Source organism: Arachis hypogaea, chromosome 1 (assembly GCF_003086295.3).
Source record: "Arachis hypogaea cultivar Tifrunner chromosome 1, arahy.Tifrunner.gnm2.J5K5, whole genome shotgun sequence".
NCBI classification, from domain to species: Eukaryota; Viridiplantae; Streptophyta; class Magnoliopsida; order Fabales; family Fabaceae; genus Arachis; species Arachis hypogaea.
Window position 1 is genome coordinate 25,470,174 of NC_092036.1, and position 12,884 is coordinate 25,483,057.

Sequence of the window (12,884 nt, forward strand, 5' to 3'; positions counted from 1 at the left end):
AGAGAGAAGAGAGAGGAGAACCTCTCTCTCTAAAAACTACATCTAAATTATGAAAAGTGAATTATGAGTCGTCTATCTTGTGTTGAATGAATGGATGCATTACCTCACTTTATAGCCTCTAATCTGTGTTTTCTGGGCCGAAAACTGGATCAGAAACAGCCCAGAAATCGCTGGAAACAAATTCTGCCACGCTGATTTTCGCATATGCGACGTGTCTGCATGGAGCACGTGTTCGCGTCGCCTAGCTGTACGGCCACTATAGCAAATTACATATCAAATCGAAGCCCCGGATGTTAGCTTTTCAAAGCAACTAGAACCGCATCATTTGAACCTCTGTAGCTCAAGTTATGATCATTTGAATGCGAAGAGGTCTGGCTGACAGCTTTGGCAATTCCTTTAGTTTCTTGTATTCCTTCCACTTTTGCATGCTTCCTTTCCATCCTCTGAGTCATTCCTGCCCTGTAATCTCTGAAAATACTTAACACACATATCATGGCATCGAATGGTAATATGAGAGGATTAATAATTAGCAAATCTAAGGCCAAAGAAGCATGTTTTCAATCATAGCACAAAATCAGGAAGGAAAACGTAAACTCATGCAATTAGTATGAATAAGTGTATGAAAGATTGATAAAATCCACTCAATTAAGTACAAGATAAACCATAAAATAGTGATTTATCAGTACTCATCCTACCTAAGCTTGCGCGATCAAAGCACTCCTATTGTTGAATGTGGAGAAGCAACCAAAGAGCTTAGTGAGGGAGTGAATTTGGAGTTTCAAGGTGAGGAAGAAGAGTTAAAGCAAGAAGTGCAACAAGAGAAGAAGGTGGCACTAATTGAACCAAAGGTAGTGGTTGAAAATTTAGGAAATGTTAAATTCAAAGAGGAGTCACAAGTTGAAGAGTCCTCTTCCATGAAGCTTGATATCGATGTTGAGGAGGAAAGTGTACAACCTCCAAGGCACGATGAGATTGAAGAATTGGAAGAAGTGGGGCAAGCACCAAGTTCCCCTATCTATGATAATTCTGCATCAACATATGATCCTTTTGAGCTTGATGAATCCTTCCCCACCATGCTTGGAACTGATGATGAGGTAGATTTCACTAAACCTCCTATTTATGACTTGAGTGATGGTGAAGAGCTAGAAGAATTTGGTGAGGAAGAACTTGGACTTGAGGAAATTTGGCAAGAGGTAGAGCTAGAAGAACCTTGCCAAGTGGTGGAAGTCTCTAGATGAGGATGGACGGGAGTGGAACGTGCCTTGTCAAGACCGTTGGGAACCCCTATACCTATGTTGTCATCTAATCCTTTATTTGAGTGGGTAAAACTCATTACTCTTAGCTTTATTATCCCACTTGAATATGATATTCTTGAAACGGATGGCCAACTTAGGGTGCTTTGTAGAATTAAGTGTAGGAGAAGGATGTTTAGTGGCTGGCGATGTAAATCTAGGCTCATTATGGTTGAAGCTTCAAGGAGTGGATGCAAAGGTTGGTGTGATTCTCAATTGGATGGGTCTAGGAGGATCGTTTGGTGCCTTCATGAGAATTCGGTTTGTTTACCACCCGGAGGGAATCAAAGTGATCAAATTGAAGACGGGTGTGAAAACAAAGTGTGGGATCCCAGATCACACAAAGAGAATCAATGTTGGGAGCCCATGGCTTGTGAAGAACTCCCTCAAAGCTTGGAGTTATTAACTTTGAATGATGGAGCACATTGGAAGTCCAAGCATTGGTGGATGTTCAAGGATGGATTTAAGCACAAGCCACCTTGATAGAGAGTTCCCCATAAGTCCAACTTAAGGACAATAAACAAAAGTGCTAGGTGGGAGATACCTCACTATGGTAACATCTTTTCATTTTTCTCTTTTGTACATATCGGTAAAATAAGTCTAATTTCATGTTTTGTTTGGTTAGTTGATTTTAATTGGGAGTCTAGTAGGTTAAATAAAGTTTTATGATGTTTTGGTAGCTATTTGGAGGTTTGGAATGCTTGGTTTGGTGCAAAAATATGGAAAAATTTTGAAAAATAGAGCACCATGCCACGTGTACGCGTGCCCCTAGCATTTTGCCTATCCACGCGTACGCGTGGATCCAAATTTTTCAACACCCATACATTTACCCGAGAGTTGTGCGAGATGTGTGCTGGATTTGTGCCTTTAGCACAAAACCAACCCACACGTACGCGTCGCCTCTCTGAATAGCGTCGATCCCATTTCACCTATCCAAGCTTACGCGTCATTCCACGCGTACGCGTGGATTGCCTTGTTTCACCATATTTCTATCTTCTCTTCTTTCCATTTCTTTCCTTCTTCTCTCTTCTCTTCTCTTCTTCCCTTCTCTCACCCATCATCCAATACTACCAAATACCATTTATCACCATTTCTTTTAATTAGTTATTTAGTTAGTTTAATTTTTGTTTAATTTTCTATTTTTCATTATAGGTGTTGGATTATTAATCTTGTTTACTGCTTATCACCGCTTATTATTAATTGAATGTTATTTAGCATAATTGTTTTTGATATTCATTGTTGGATTGCTTTTATTGAGGTTAAATTTTGTCACTTTGTTTTGAGTTCTTAATGCTTAATAATTTTGAATACCAAGTGTATGACATTGCCTTCAAGCATCTTAACCCTTTTGAATTGCATGTTTTCGCCACCATGCATTCATCATCCATTGTTAGGCAATTGTACATTATCAATGCATTTTTTGTGAGGTGATGCTTGTTTATGATTTACCCTTATTGACACCACCTATTTCATGCATTGAGATTTTGGAATTGCGAAATTGGATTGAAAGCTTACCTAATTACATATTTTTGAGCTTTCTAAGTTTTGTGGACCATGTTTGCTATGTGATTGATTTTAACTCTTATATCTCTTTTCCTAAGTTCCACAGCACTCATGTGTTCCACTTCTATGTCACTTAGGTGTTGCAATAATTTCAATTTATGTCATTGATTGTGTGTAAGTTTCATATACCATTTTGTTCATTAAGTTTCCTTGCACATCAATCAATGCACATGCATTATCTAATTTCACAATTGCTTGATTAATTGCTTGAATGCTTTTATGCTTCTTCACTATTTATTTGTATCTTGACCTACAAGTCTTTTGAAGTATTTCAAGCATACTAGAATAAGTGAAGTGTATGCTTTCTTTTGTGTAATTGTGACATAGCTCCTTATGCTAGTGTGTGTTTTCTAAACCGCGCGCAAACTTAGATCTCACACACTTGTTTCATTAATGTCACACTAATTCACTCAAATCAATTCTAGTGATTCACCTCAATCCAACAATTTACGCTTCCTTGCTTTTGTATTTACTTTTCTTACTATCCTCATTTCTATTTTTCATGGAGGAGTTACCATAAGCAAAAAATGGAAGCGGAAGAAAGAACACGCAGCAACCAGTTGATCTACCAGCTGAAAGTAGCAATTCAGAAAGTCGCCGTACCCCCTTGCTCATCTTTGAATGCACCGAGGATGGTGCAAACTTTTAAGTGTGGGGAGGTCATCCGACCAGTCGGCGTTTTTGGGTGACAAATTTCTAATCCCAACACTTTTGCATTTCATTTTTAGTTCTTTTAGGATTTTTAGTTGCATTTTCTTGTTTTGCATATGTATGTATAATAAGTGGTGGGCGAAATTGTGATCATCAACAATGGCTCCAAAGACTTGGTGCTCTAAAACATGAATCACACTTTGTCACAATTCCGCACAACTAATCAGCAGCTGTACTAGGTCGTCCAAGTAATACCTTACGTGAGTAAGGGTTGATCCCACAGAGATTGTTGGTATGAAGCAAGCTATGGTCATCTTGTAAATCCCAGTCAGGCGGATTCAACTGTATTAAGAAATTATAGTATACACGAAGGAATAAAATAGGATAGAGTTACTCATGTAATTCAATGGTGGGAATTTCAGACAAGTGTATGGAGGTGCTATGTTCCTTCTGAATCTCTGCTTTCCAACTGCTTTTATCCAATTTTTGTCACTCCTTTCTATGGCAAGCTGTATGTAGAGCATCACCGTTGTCAATGGCTACATCCCATCCTCTCAGTGAAAATGGTCCAAATGCTCTGTCACAGCACGGCCAATCATCTGTCGGTTCTCGATCATGTTGGAATGGAATCTCTTGATTCTTTTGCGTTTGTCATCACGCCCAGCAATCGCGAGTTTGAAGCTCGTCACAGTCATTCAATCCCGAAATCCTACTCGGAATACCACAGACAAGGTTAGACTTTCTGGATTCCCATGAATGCCGCCATCAATTCTAGCTTATACCACAAAGATTCTGATTAAGGAATCCAAGGATATGCGCCCGGTCTAAGGTAGAACGGAAGTGGTTGTCAGTCACGCGTTCATAGGTGAGAATGATGATGAGTGTCACGGATCATCACATTCATCATGTTGAAGTGCAACGAATATCTTAGAATAAGAACAAGCAGAATTGAATAGAAAATAGTAGTAATTGCATTGAAACTTGAGGTACAGCAGAGCTCCACACCTTTAATCTATGGTGTGTAGAAACTCCACCGTTGAAAATACATAAGTGATGAAGGTTCAGGCATATCCGAATGGCCAGCCTCCAAACGTGATCAATAGTCTCCTAAGATGAATAAATGAATAAAACCGAGACCAAAGATTCTAATACACTAGTAAAAAGTTCTATTTATACTAAACTAGCTACTAGGATTTACAAAAGTAAGTAATTGATGCATAAATCCACTTCCGGGGCCCACTTGGTGTATGTTTGGGCTGAGCTTGATTGTTACACGAGCTGAGGCTTCTTTTGGAGTTGAATGCCAAGTTGTAACGTGTTTTGGGCGTTCAACTCTGGTTCGTGATGTGTATCTGGCGTTTGACTCCAGAATGCAGCATGGAACTGGCATTGAGCGCCAGTTTACATCGTCAAATATCAAATAAAGTATGAAATATTATATATTTTTGGAAAGCTCTGGATGTCTAATTTTCAACGCCGTTGAGAGCGCGCCATTTGGAGTTCTGTTGCTCCAGAAAATCCATTTTGAGTGCAGGGAGGTCAGATTCCAACAGCATCAGCAGTCTTTTGTCAGCCTTTTATCAGAGTTTTGCTCAGGTCCCTAAATTTCAGCCAGAAAATATCTGAAATCACAGAAAAACACACAAGCTCATAGTAAAGTCCAGAAATGTGAATTTAGCATAAAAACTAATGAAAACATCCCTAAAAGTAACTAAATCATACTAAAAACTACCTAAAAACAATGCCAAAAAGCGTATAAATTATCCGCTCATCACAACACCAAACTTAAATTGTTGCTTGTCCCCAAGCAACTGAAAATCAATTAGGATAAAAAGAAGAGAATATAATATAAATTCCAAAATATCAATGAATATTAATTCTAATTAGATGAGCGGGACTTGTAGCTTTTTGCTTCTGAACAGTTTTGGCATTTCACTTTTTCCTTTGAAGTTTAGAATGATTGGCTTCTCTAGGAACTTAGAATTTCGGATAGTGTTATTGATTCTCCTAGTTAAGTTTGTTGATTCTTGAACACAGATACTTTTATGAGTCTTGGCCGTGGCCCTAAGCACTTTGTTTTCCAGTATTATCACCGGATACATAAATGCCACAGACACATGACTGGGTGAACCTTTTCAGATTGTGACTCAGCTTTGCTATAGTCCCCAGTTAGAGGTGTCCAGAGCTCTTAAGCACACTCTTTTTGCTTTGGATCACGACTTTAACCACTCAGTCTCAAGCTTTTCACTTGGACCTGCATGCCACAAGTATATGGTTAGGGACAGCTTGATTTAGCCGCTTAGGCCTGGATTTATTTCCTTGGGCCCTCCTATCCATTGATGCTCAAAGCCTTGGATCCTTTTTACCCTTGCCTTTTGGTTTTAAGGGCTATTGGCTTTTTCTACTTGCTTTTTCTTTTTCTTTCTATTTTTTTCGCCATTTTTTTCGCAAGCTTTTGTTTTTCACTACTTTTTCTTGCTTCAAGAATCAATTTTTTGATTTTTCAGATCATCAATAACATTTTTCTTAGTTCATAATTCTTTCAAGAGCCAACAATTTAACATTCATAAACAACACGATCAAAATTATGCACTGTTCAAGCATTCATTCAGAAAACAAAAAGTATTGTCACCACATCAATATAATTAAACTAATTTCAAGGATAATTTCGAAATTCATGTACTTCTTGTTCTTTTGAATTAGAAACATTTTTCATTTAAGAGAGGTGAAGGACTCATGGAATTATTCATAACTTTAAGACATAGTTACTAACTACTAATGATCATGAAGTAGAGACACAAAACATAGATGAACATATAACATAAAAACCGAACAACAGAAAAAAATAATAATAAGAACAAGGAATGAGTCCACCTTAGTGGCGTTTTCTTCTTGAAGGACCAATAATGTCCTTAAGCTCTTCTATGTCCCTTTCTTGCCTTTGTTGCTCCTCCCTCATTGCTCTTTGATCTTCTCTAATTTCATGGAGAATGATAGAGTGCTCTTGATATTCCACCCTTAATTGATCCACATTGTAACTCAAATCTTCTAGGGAAGTGTTGAGTTGTTCCCAATAGTTGTTGGGAGGAAAGTGCATCCCTTGAGGCATCTCAGGGATTTCTTGATGATGAGCTTTCTCATGCATCTCTTGAGATCCGTGGATGGTCTCTTTTGTTTGCTCCATCCTCTTCTTGGTGATGGGCTTATCCTCGTCAATGAGGATGTCTCCTTCTATGATAACTCCAGCTGAGTAACATAGATGACAAATAAGATGAGGAAAAGCTAGCCTTGCCATGGTGGAGGGCTTTTCAGCTATTTTGTAGACTTTAAGGGGGATGAATTCATGAACTTCTACTTCCTCTCCATTCATGATGCCATGAATCATGATGGCCCGATCCACAGTAACTTCAGATCGGTTGCTAGTGGGGATGATGGAGCGTTAGATGAACTCCAACCATCCTCTAGCAATAGGCTTAAGGTCCAGTCTTCTCAGTTGAACTGGCTTGCCTCTTGAGTCTCTTTTCCATTGAGCTCCTTCCACACATATGTCCATGAGGACTTGGTCCAACCTTTGATCAAAGTTGACCCTTCTAGTGTAGGGGTGTTTATCTCTTTGCATTATGGGCAAGTTGAATGCCAACATCACATTTTTCGGACTAAAATCTAAGTGTTTCCCCCGAACCATTGTAAGATAATTCTTTGGGTTCGGGTTCTTACTTTGATCATGGCGCCTAGTGATCCATGCATTGGCATAGAACCCTTGAACCATTAAGATTCCGACTTGTTGGATGGGGTTGGTTAGAACTTCCCAACCTCTCCTATGGATCTCATGTCGGATCTCCGGATACTCATTTTTCTTGAGCTTGAAAGGGACCTCGAGGATCACCTTCTTCTTGGCCACAACATCATAGAAGTTGTCTTGATGGGCTTTGGAGATGAATTTTTCCATCTCCCATGACTCGGAGGTGGAAGCTTTTGTCTTCCCTTTCCCTTTTCTACAGGTTTCTCCGGCCTTAGGTGCCATCAATGGTAATGAAAAAACAAAAAGCTTATGCTTTTACCACACCAAACTTAAAATATTGCTCGCCCTCGAGAAAGAGAAGAAAGAAGAGAAGAAGAAGAAGAAGAAGAAGAAGAAGAAAATATGGAGGAGAGGGGGAAAGGTGTATTCGGCCAAGAAGGAGAAGAGAGGGTTGTGTTGTGTGAAAATGAAGAAGAATGGAGGGGTTTATATAGTGAGGGGAGAGGGAGTAGGTTCGGCTATTTAGGGTGGGTTTGGGTGGGAAAGAAATTTGAATGTTGAAGGTAGGTGGGGTTTATGGGGAATAGTGGATGGATGTGAGTGGTGAAAGGGTGATTGGGAAGAGAGATGGAGGTCATTAGTGAAGGGTTTTGGGAAAGTGTGTTATAGGATTATTAGGAGGTAAGGTGAGAATATGGTAGGTGGGGATCCTGTGGGGTCCACAGATCTTGAGATGATCCTGTGAGGTCCACAGATCCTGAGGTGTCAAGGATTTACATCCCTGCACCAATTAGGCATGTAAAATGCCTTAGCATACAATTCTGGCATTTACACGCCGAAGTGATGCTCATTCTGGGCGTTCAACGCCCAGTTGCAGCATGTTTCTGGCGTTGAACGCTAGTTTCATGCTTGTTACTGGCGTTCAGTGCCAGCTTTCCTCAGGGCATATTCCTGGCATTTAAACGCCAGGATGTTGCTTGTTTCTGGCATTCAACGCCAGATCCATGCTCTGTTCTGGCGTTGAACGCCAGCCAGATGCTCCTCACTGGCGTTTAAACGCCAGTAAGTCCTTCCTCCAGGGTGTGATTTTTCTTCTGCTATTTCTGATTCTAATTTTTAATTTTTGTATTTTTTCTTGACTCCACATGATCATGAACCTAATAAAACACAAAATAACAGTAAAATAAAAAATAAAATTTAGATAAATAAAAATTGGGTTGCCTCCCAACAAGCGCTCTTTTAATGTCACTAGCTTGACAGTGGGCTCTCTTGGAGCCACAAAGGTGATCAGGTCAATGTTTGTGGACTCCCAACACTAAACTTAGAGTTTGGATATGGGGGTTCAACACCAAACTTAGAGTTTGGTTGTGGCCTCCCAACACCAAACTTAAAGTTTGATTGTGGGGGCTCTGTTTGACTCTGTACTGAGAGAAGCTTACTGTGCCTCTTTTCCATGTTTATAGAAGAGCACCCTTGTGTCTTAAACACAAGGTAGTCCCCATTCAATTGAAGGACTAATTCTCCTCTGTTAACATCTATCACAGCTCCTGCTGTGGCCAGGAAAGGTCTCCCAAGGATGATGCATTCATCCTCCTCCTTCCTAGTGTCTAAGATTATGAAATCAGCAGGGATGTAAAGGCCTTCAACCTTCACTAGCACGTCCTCTACCAATCCATAAGCTTGTCTTACTGACTTGTCTGCCATTTGTAATGAGAATATGGCAGGTTGTACCTCAATGATCCCTAGTTTTTCCATTACAGAGAGTGGCATAAGATTTATGCCTGACCCCAGGTCACACAGAGCCTTATTAAAGGTCATAGTGCCTATGGTACATGGTATTAAGAATTTTCCTGGATCTTGTCTCTTTTGAGGTAAAGTTTTCTGAATCCATGTATCTAGTTCACTAATGAGCAAGGGAGGTTCACCTTCCCAAGTCTCATTACCAAACAACTTGGCATTCAGCTTCATGATGGCTCCTAGATATTGAGCAACTTGCTCTCCAGTCATATCTTCATCCTCTTCTGAGGAAGAATAGTCTTCAAAGCTCATGAATGGCAGAAGGAGATTTAGTGGGATCTCTATGGTCTCTATATGAGCCTCAGATTCCTTTAGGTCCTCAATAGGGAACTTCTTCTTGCTTGAGAGACGTCCCATGAGGTCTTCCTCATTGGGATTCACATCCTTCTCCTCCTCCTTGCATTCGGCCATATTGACTATGTCAATGGCCTTGCACTCTCTCTTTGGATTTTCTTCAGTATTGCTTGGGAGAGTACTAGGAGGAGTTTCAGTTACTTTCTTACTCAGCTGGCCCACTTGTGCCTCCAGATTTCTGATGGAGGACCTTGTTTCATTCATAAAACTTAAAGTGGCTTTAGACAGATCAGAGACTAAATTTGCTAAGTTAGAGGTATTCTGTTCATAATTATCTGTCTGTTGCTGAGAAGATGATGGATAAGGCTTGATATTGCTGAGCCTATTTCTTCCACCATTATTAAAGCCTTGTTGAGGCTTTTGTTGATCCTTCCATGAGAAATTTGGATGATTTCTCCATGATGAATTATAGGTGTTTCCATAAGGTTCACCCATATAATTTACCTCTGCCATTGCAGGGTTTTCAGGATCATAAGCTTCTTCTTCAGAAGATGCCTCTTTAGTGCTGTTGGATGCATTTTGCCATCCATTCAGATTTTGAGAAATCATGTTGACTTGCTGAGTCAACACTTTGTTCTTAGCCAATATGGCATTCAGAGCATCAATTTCAAGAACTCCCTTCCTCTGAGGCATCCCATTATTCACGGAATTCCTCTCAGAAGTGTACATAAATTGGTTATTTGCAACCATGTCAATAAGTTCCTGAGCTTCTGCAGGCGTTTTCTTTAGGTGAATGGATCCACCTGCAGAGTGGTCCAATGAAATCTTGGAAAAGTCAGATAGACCATAATAGAATATATCTAATATGGTCTACTCTGAAAACATGTCAGAAGGACACTTTTTGGTCATCTGCTTGTATCTTTCCCAAGCTTCATAGAGGGATTCACCATCTTTTTGCTTGAAGGTCTGAACATCCACTCTAAGCTTGCTCAGCTTTTGAGGAGGAAAGAATTTATCCAAGAAGGCTGTGACCAGCTTATCCCAGGAGTCCAGGCTATCTTTAGGTTGTGAGTCCAACCATGTTCTAGCTCTGTCTCTTACAGCAAAAGGGAAAAGCATGAGCCTGTAGACTTCAGGATCTACTCCATTCGTCTTAACAGTCTCACAAATCTGCAAGAACTCAGTTAAAAACTGGTAAGGATCTTCAGATGGAAGTCCATAAAACTTGCAGTTCTGTTGCATTAAAGCAACTAATTGAGGTTTCAGCTCAAAATTGTTTGCTCCAATGGCAGGAATTGAGATGCTTCTTCCATCAAACTTGGATGTGGGTTTAGTAAAATCACCAAGCATCCTCCTTGCATTATTGTTGTTGGGTTCGGCTGCCATCTCCTTCTCTTGTTCGAAAATTTTCGAAAGGTTGCCTCTGGATTGTTGTAATTTAGCTTTTCTTAGTTTCCTCTTCAGAGTCCTTTCAGGTTCAGGATCAGCTTCAACAAGAGTGCCTTTTCTTGTTCCTGCTCATATGAAAGAGAAGAGAAAAAGAAAAGGAAAAGGAATTCTCTATGTCACAGTAAAGAGGATCCTTATTATTAGTAGAAGAAGAAAGGGGATAAGGATTAAGAAGAATGAATAATCCAAACACAAGGGTATGGATAGGGGCAGTGATTTGAGATGAGAAGAGGTGAAGAGAATTCTTAGTAAATAAATAAATAAATAGAAGAAGATGAGAGAGAGAATTCGAAAATTAATTTTGAAAAGGAGTTAATGATTTTCGAAAATTAAAGATGAGATAGAATTAAAATTAAAATTTAAAACAATTAGTTAATTTAAAAAGAATTTTGAAAAAGGGATGAGATATTTTCGAAAATTAGAGAGGGAAAAGTAGTTAGGTGGTTTTGAAAAAGATAAGAAACAAACAAAATGTTAATTAGTTAGTTGAAAAAGATATTAAAATCAAATTTGAAAAGATAAGAAGATAAGAAGATAAGATATTTTAAAATCAAAATTTTTGAAAAAGATATGATTTTGAAAAAGATATGATAAAAAGATAAGATAAAAAGATAAGATTTTTAAGAAAAAGATATTTTGAAAAAGAGTTAACTTTTAAAATTAAAATTGATTACTTGACTAACAAGAAACTTAAAAGATATGATTCTAGAATTTAAAGATTGAACCTTTCTTAACAAGAAAGTAACAAACTTCAAATTTTTGAATCAATCATATTAATTGTTAGTGTAATTTTCGAAAATCATGAAATAATATTAAGAAAAGGATTTTCGAAAAATTGTTTTAAAATTTTTGAAATTAATAAGATAAAAATGAAAAAGATTTGATTTTTGAAAAAAAAAGTGTTGAAAAGATAAGATTTTTAAAATTGAAAATTTGACTTGACTTATGAGAAACAACTAATTTTAATTTTTTTTGACTAAGTCAACTCAAATTTCCAAAAATTATAAGAGAAAAAAGGAAAAGATATTGTTTTTGATTTTTGAATTTTTGATGATGAAAGAGAAAAACACAATTATGACCCAAAACATGAAAATTTTGGATCAAAACCAATGATACATGCAAGAACACTATGAATGTCAAGATGAACACCAAGAACACTTTAAAGATCATGATGAACATCAAGAACATATTTTTGAAAAAAATTTTATGCAAAGAAAACATGCAAGACACCAAACTTAGAATTCTTTAATGCATGGACACTATGAATGTAAAAATGTACATGAAAAACAACAACAAACACAAAACAAGAAAATATCAAGATCAAACAAGAAGACTTACCAAGAACAACTTGAAGATCATGAAGAACACTATGAATGCATGAATTTTTGAAAAATGCAAGAAAAAATTTTTTAAAGCATGCAATTGACACCAAACTTAAAACATGACACAAGACTCAAACAAGAAACACAAAATATTTTTGGTTTTTATGATTTTATGATTTTTTTTGTATTTTTATTACTTTTTCGAAAAATATTCTTTAGAAAAACGAAAATAAAGAAAAAATTTTTGAAAGAATTTTGAAAACTTTTTTTGAAAGGAAAATAAAAGAAAATTACCTAATCTGAGTAACAAGATGAACCGTTAGTTGACCATACTCGAACAATCCCTGGCAACGCGCCAAAAACTTGGTGGGCGAAATTGTGATCATCAACAATAGCTCCAAAGACTTGGTGCTCTCAAACATCAATCACACTTTGTCACAATTCCGCACAACTAACCAGCAAGCGTACTGGGTCATCCAAGTAATACCTTACGTGAGTAAGGGTCGATCCCACAGAGATTGTTGGTATGAAGCAAGCTATGGTCATCTTGTAAATCCCAGTCAGGCGGATTCAACTGTATTAAGAAATTATAGTATACGCAAAGAAATAAAATAGGATAGAGTTACTCATGTAATTCAATGGTGGGAATTTCAGACAAGTGTATGGAGGTGCTATGTTCCTTCTGAATCTCTGCTTTCCTACTGCTTTTATCCAATTTTTGTCACTCCTTTCTATGGCAAGCTGTATGTAGGGCATCACCATTGTCAATGGCTA

General features: G+C 38.0%; 1 non-coding gene across 1 annotated transcript; it reads left to right on the forward strand.

Annotated features, from left to right (window-relative positions):
• Positions 1-10,222: 10,222 nt before the first annotated feature.
• Positions 10,223-10,326, forward strand: LOC112713822 (small nucleolar RNA R71). The gene has a single exon (XR_003158787.1). It is a non-coding gene; the product is annotated as a small nucleolar RNA R71 (small nucleolar RNA).
• The last annotated feature ends 2,558 nt before the right edge of the window (positions 10,327-12,884 follow it).